Source organism: Copadichromis virginalis, linkage group LG22 (assembly GCF_057382275.1).
Source record: "Copadichromis virginalis isolate Kocher_CV1m ecotype Utaka linkage group LG22, C_Virginalis_male_GT1.1, whole genome shotgun sequence".
NCBI lineage: Eukaryota > Metazoa > Chordata > Actinopteri > Cichliformes > Cichlidae > Copadichromis > Copadichromis virginalis.
This window is the reverse complement of record NC_140638.1, coordinates 29,067,079-29,074,230: the sequence shown is the minus strand read 5'-3', so window position 1 is coordinate 29,074,230 and position 7,152 is coordinate 29,067,079. Positions and strand designations below refer to the sequence as shown.

The following is a 7,152-nucleotide window of genomic DNA, read 5'->3' as shown; positions in this document are numbered from 1 at the left end:
GAGAAAGACTGAACTCAGAGTGGTCACGCTCAAAAAATAATCTTTATTTTACATTTCTAGAAATGGAGACCGAACACACATGAATGCAGTAGCAGCCTGCCTTTGCAGATGCTTGCAGAGAGCCAAAGTTGTGTTAGCAATATAATGCTGTTGTTTCTGTCTTGGACGCAGTTTCCACTTTACCATCATGCTCTTATCCTTGTGTGCAATAAATGTCCACAACTCCACTCCTCAAAAGCAGTATCCCCATACCGTGCCACCATTTTCTTTCTCCTGCACACAAACTGAAATAAGCTGATTGAAGTCCGAGTGTGCAGAAAGGAAAGAAAGAGGATGATTTTCTTTCTTTCTGTCTGCTTTAGTGCAGATAACTGAAGAACCTCTGTAACATAAGGAACAACAGTATCGTAACCATATTTAATAAATTTAGTAAAGTGTTACATTACTGCATAACAGTAAAGTGTTACAAAGTAACAAAGTTAGAAAGTAATCCATCACACCCAGCATTGTAAACTACCTATAAAAGATGAATATAGCTTCCAGGAAGAGTCATGGAATAGCAGAAATGTTTTCTAATTGGTTGTCACTAGTTTCAAGTTCTATTTAATAATGTTTAGAATCGTCATTAGTCAAAAAGGATGACAAGACATTGCATTCTTTAGGACCTATCTTGTGATTTACGAGTTGCTATCATGCGATCAAGCAGTGTCCTCAGTTCTTGTATCCATTACTGCCTTTGCACTCCGAGCGTGCTGCGAAAAAATGACATGAAATCTGGAAGTTTTTGGATGCAAACGTCATGTGGAACATATATATATACACAGAACAGTATTACTAATAGTATTGTTGCATAATCCTAGTTTTGTGTATACTATGCAGATTTTGTTGTGTGTGTGTGTGTGGTAAACTTTAGCCTATCCTAATTCACAGATTACACTGACCTGTAGCGATATTAGGGAGCAGGTGGAAGGGAGCCTGGAGAGGTGGAGATATGTACTGGAGAGAAGAGGAATGAATGTCAAGAGAAGCAAGAAGCAAGGTAGTGATGATAGATGAGTTTAGATACCTGAGGTTAACCATCCAAATCAACAGGCAGTGCACAAGAGGGAGAGCAGGCAGGGAGATGTGGAGAGGGTGGAGATGAGTGTCAGGGTGACTTGTGACTGAACGAAAGCAGCAAAAGTCAAAGGGAAGGTTTAGAGTGAGAGTTGGTTTGGAGATGGTTGTACTAACAAAAACACAGGAGGGTGCGCTGGAGGCTGATTTTGCTCAGGATGGACAAGATCGTAAAAAGTACATCAGAGAAGCAGCACAGGTGCAAAGTTAGAGAAACAAGGCTGAAATTGTTTGGATATGTACAAAGAAAAGATATACTGGATGAATATTATGATAAAAGAACCAGGTAAGAAGAAAAGAGGAACTTTCAAATGCCCACAAATCCTCAGCAAAGACTACTGGGACAATTAGCCACACACCAGGCCGTATTTTGGTCTCCAAAAGGCAAAAAAGCTTGAGACACTATCCACAACACCGGGTATAAAAACTTTGTTACTTACATAAAAAAATCATTAGATAACTGTGTCAATTGGTCTTTATTGAGGCATCTGAAAATGGTGTAATGGAATTCTGAGTGGATTCGCCGCTGCATGCCACGCAAAAGCATTTTCCACTCTGTTTACTATCCACAGATGCTCCTGTGAGCAACACTGTATCTTAGAGCAGTCCAAAACACAGAGGACTCCTCCATTACGCGTGTTGAAGTCCAGTATATGATAACCTCCCCATGCTCCACCTGACCCTCTCTGCTTCACAGATTGGTTATTGATCCTGCTTTCTTTACGCATATTGCCCCGTGCACTTTTTCTCTTAGCCCAGCCTTTTATGTGGAGACAGTCTAGCCGTTGCGCGGTGTCTTGTTGCAGGAAAAATGCTGAACGGCACTGAACTACAGTATGTCATCCTCCCCAGCTCGCTCCCTCGCAATAAATAATGATGGTTGCAGAGCCCTGTCAGTTTAGCTTTGTAGAGCAATATTTTCGAAAGCATTTATTTTTCCAATTCAATAGATCCTCATATTTCATTACCTGAAGCAGCAATTTTTTCCCCGTGCCCTTCTTATCTGAAAATGAGAGCGTGGACATGTGGCTTTAATCCAGAGCACACCAAAACACAATCAATAAACATAATAAAGAGACTCTCGTCAGTCGATACCACTTTTCCTCGGCATCAATCAGAACACAGCAGCTCTGTCTTAACAATTTCTTTCTTCCACATAAATTATCTTATTCTTATGCATTTGATTTCCATGTGTGAACAATAGAATCCAATAGAATGCATTAAAAGCTACACTTCCAAAGAATACACTGTGCAGCTTTGGAGTTATAGTGCATACTTATTATAGTGCATGTTTTATTGCACCGATGGCAAGGCTGCATAATATTTTTAGCATTTCAAACTTTATTTATAGCACAATATCTATTACTATAATTATCATTCCCCAGCACCTTTCTGCAGTGGTAAGCCTTTGGAGGAGTGTACCTCTATTATGTTTTCTCCCTCTAATGATCGGTGTCTGTACCTAAAATGAGCTATGAGACTGTATGTGTGGGAGTATACTTGCATTTCAATACCACCCTGCTGCACAGTAGTCACAGCATTCATTAAAACTGGGGACGAAGTAGACGGTGATTTGATGTGCAGGTGGCAAAGTGAAATTAAATTCTTTGCTGATTTTTATCACTGAACGTGTCATGGTAAGTAGCTCGAGTTTGATATGCATATAATCATTTTTAATAAGGAAGTGTTGAAAGCAGATGTCTTATGCTATGGCTTCACTGCTAAGGATTTTGAGGCAGAGCGCAAAGGGAAAAAAAACACAAATCACAAATGTAATCAACAGTCGAGAGGCAAAAAGGTCTTCGGATATGCTTCACGTCCTCCGATAATGGGTGAACACAGATTCTACTGAGGGTTACGATATCACCTTGCAAATGTGGGCGTTTTGTTTTTTTTTTGCTTTGTTTTGAGTGTGGATACTCATATATCATTCAGCCATCCCCCCTTGACAGGCAGCCAGCTGTGTCCCTGTCAGTATTCTGTCAGTAAAGCATTTCTCTTCAATCAATCATCTGATTACCCATTCCAGCATTTCCAAGATGAAAATGACGCAGTGGATTACACTGGAATCGACGACTGTGGTAGAATTAGCCAGTGCTGAAGGGGTCCCTGCAATTATGGTTTTATAACAAAAACATAATTGGACCGCTACGACACTTCACCGTGTCCCCACCTCCACACCCTTCACCGCTTTCTCTATTTGCTGGCGCCTCACTAGGAGCGTCCGTGATGAGGTGAGGCTGCACCTTGTGTCATTCGCTGTAGTACAGCAAAATCAATGATTCGTAAACAGAGCCCGGTGACCTGAGACGCAGCGCTCCTCGCCGGGTGTCAGATAGGGACCCCTATCACTGCGTTCGATGCAATTATATACAGCCAAATGATCACCAAAGTCATTCACTTCAACCAAAATGTGTGACATAAAAAATACACACTCAGGAGCCTCCACAGTGTTCAGTAATTACTTGATCTTGCGATTCACAGCTTTTGGTAACACACAGGCAGTAAGCCACCCAGGCCCCCATAGGGTAAATGATAGCTCTACAGCATAGTGTGGAGTTTCATACTGAGTGGCCACGGTGCTTCGTCTCTCCTACTAGTGACTCTCAAAAGTCCTTCGCTCATCCTAACTTACCCTAACTGACAGGACTATGAACACACACACCCACACACACACACACTGTCTCTCTCTAAGACCCTGGAGGAGCAGGGGTCTGGTAAATGCTGCTCTATGTTGAAAGGGATTAGAAAGATTTGTTAGTGCTCAAGCTGACTCCTTCATGTTAGGATTGCAGCTGTAGCTCGAGGGCTGTGGTCGGTCTCTGTCTCTCGCTCTCTCTCTCTCTTTTTTAAAAGGGCGCAAGCAATTTTTTTTTCCGTCTTTTCTTAGCTGTCCTGCTGAGGCTAATGTGAGGCGGAGAAGCAGGCTTTCAAAACCTGAAATACCTCCTGGGCCCGACATTCTTGCGGCACTGCACGGCTGTATTTTCTCTTATTGGTGGATTATTTTCTCTGTGGGGTTACAATGCCATTAAAACACTTTTCTTCCTGTAAAGTGGCTGCACAGACTGAAAATGGTCTGTTCTGTTCTCACTGTATTCTTCCCTGAGGAACTTTGCATCCAATTATACTCAAGGCATAAACTGTACAGTGCAGTGTACAGAAAGTTTTAGATCGCACATTTTCAGTTTGACACAGCCTCGAAAAGTTGTCAAAAAAGCTGTGATTGAAAACACAGCTATTCCCAGAAGACACGTGGGATGTTATGAATAAAGCAAGAAAAATGTAATCTGTTTGAGAGTTTCAAAACGTGACATTTATCCTGACTGAGGCGCTCTGGTCTACATGTAGCCTAAATCAAATGATTATATGTGCATCCAAGAAAACCTATTTGTTTCCCTCCATTCTAATGGTCCTGCCCATGGCTCTTTCCAGCCCTGTGATCACAACCTTCAATTTCATAGTTGGCTCTGAGAGATGGCACAGGTTGTATGAATAGCATGGGTCAGGCACATCCCATCCAGCGTTTCATTATTCATTGTTCTCATTTTCTGTGAGAGATTCATTTCTTTCAGGAAGTCATCTAGAAAAGCATCGAATGCCTATTTCCTGCTGGCCAGTGTGAGCGGAGGCTGTGGAACAGCAGGGGTGGGGGGTTATGGAAATCCAGCAAATTGAGCTGACAGAAAAAAAAAGCTACCCCTACACAAATTGCATGGATTTTCTGGTGATAAGAATCACAGCATGTTTTTGTTGACCACAGCTGTTCATTTGTACATGCACCTCTAATACCTGAGAAAATGCCCATTTTTATATTTGTGAGAAGAACCTGAATAGGGTTGGTAATAATATCAGCTTGGTCAGCATGCTCGTCTTCTTATTGCCTGATAGCTGAATACTATGGCTGATTTGCTGCTTACGCATACTTGTCTTTAGTAAGACTGATGCAATGTGGGGACATGGAGGTCTTATGACAACACAAGAACACATGAGCAGACAGAAATATATATACATCATGTGTCGTCCTTATGCAACGATACACAAAATTCACGGTTCGGTTCGATACTTTGGTGTCACGGTTCGATATTTTTTCGATACAAAAAAAATGTTCATGCCTTTTTAATTTGTCATTTATTAAAATTATAAATATATATTTTAACTCAAAAGTACAGTTTTTAAATTTAACCCTAACCCTTGTGCGTGTTTTTTATTTTGACAGCGAATGCGCACCTGCGGACCACTTATGTGCAGCCCTGGTTATTTAGCTCGTCATATTGCAGCCACAGAAATTCTTTTGTCCATGAAACCATAAAGCTGCACTTTCTTTTTGCCTTATAGTCTGATTTGTCATAACTTCTCCATTTTGTGGTAAGCTTTTCTTTGGCTGTCACTTCTTCACCCCGACCTGTCTTATTTGGCTCAGCAGAACTAAAATATATATACTGCTGCTTTTACACACGGACTCACATAAGCTCAGCGATTCTCTGCGCGATCAACCTCTCACATGTTTAAGCTGCGGGAGATTTCACTTGTCATGTTTGCATAGTAAGCTAACGATTAATAAGACGATGTCAGAGGAATTGGTGCACAAATTATCATCACTCACAGATCAGTGCTGTCGCTCTCTATACACAGTTCGCACGATTGCAAAGTGAAAGCAAAAAAACAAGCGCAAATTCAAACGCGATTTCAATATGTCACATATTGACAGTGGCTCACCGATGCCAATGACATAATTACCCAGCTACATTTCTGAAAGAATGCAAAAGCATTGACATATATTTTTCCTTCCTACAATAGCCCGACGGGCAGGGTAGCCCGTCTGAAAAAAATCGCTAGCCCCCGGACGTCGGGCTAGCGATTTTGCGAGCCCTGTATCTGATTGAGGAATCACTCATCGTTGGAAAAGAGAGTTTATTACAGAGAAATGGCTCTTTCCAAAATAAAAGCTATACTATCCGCTTCTTCTGGGCTATATTCTCAGCAGCATAAGGAGAATCATGTGCTAACAGCTGTCTAAATGACTCGGCTAAAGTTAGTAGCATGCTTGTTGTTTTTGTCTTTGCACTAGGATGATGTCGGCGTAAATGTGCAGTCATATTCGTTGTGTTCCCACTAGTGCTTTCAGGTTAATCTCGTTGAAATGACCTTAACGCCACAACACGGCAAATCTCCGTTAACGAGCTACCGCCGATCGCCCCGTGCATGGGGCTAGACGGCCAACACGTTAACGAGCTAACTGCGCTAACACACTAGTTCCCACCCATGTAATTGAGCATTGCATGGCACATCCAACATACTGTTTTACTTTAGTCCATGACTCGCTTACCTTCAGGGTCATACGTCACATGAAAACCAAAATAATTCCAAACGCCAGATCTGAATGAGGGGTGGGGGAGGTGCCCTGCGCTCTTCCTTCTGACTATGCTGTCTGTGTTGAGCGCTCAGTGGATCTGCGCTCGACAGTGCAGCCTAGGCGGAGTAGTCGAACGCAGATTCACTGAGCGCTCAACACAGACAGCATCGTCAGAAGGAAAGTTGATAAAATAAATTACAAATGTTGTATTGTTCGATACATATGCGTACCGAACCGAAAGCACTGTATCGAACGGTTCAATATCGATACGAATATCGTTGCACCCCTAATATGTATATATATATATATATATATATATATATATATATATATATATATGTATTAGGGGTGCAACGATACACAAAATTCACGGTTCGGTACTTTGGTGACACGGTTCGATATTTTTTCAATACAAAAAATGTTCATGCTTTTTTAATTTGTCATTTATTAAAATTATAAATATATATTGTAACTCAAAAGTACAGTTTTTAAATTTAATGTTGCTGAAACAAAAAGTAATAAAAAAATAAATATATCTGATTGAGAAATCACTCATCTTTGGAAAAGAGAGTTTATTACAGAGAAATGGCTCTTTCCAAAATAAAAGCTATACTATACGCTTCTTCTGGGCTATATTCTCAGCAGCATATTAAACATATCAGGTCCCCATAAGGAAAATC

At 41.1% G+C, this 7,152-nt stretch overlaps 1 long non-coding RNA gene across 1 annotated transcript; it reads right to left on the bottom strand.

The window, feature by feature from the left end:
* Positions 1-689: 689 nt before the first annotated feature.
* On the bottom strand, positions 690-6,577 carry LOC146683603 (uncharacterized). Its single transcript, XR_014917533.1, has 3 exons — positions 6,446-6,577; positions 942-996; positions 690-752 (listed from the first exon to the last, which is right to left on the bottom strand). It is a non-coding gene; the product is annotated as an uncharacterized LOC146683603 (long non-coding RNA).
* Between the last annotated feature and the right edge of the window lie 575 nt (positions 6,578-7,152).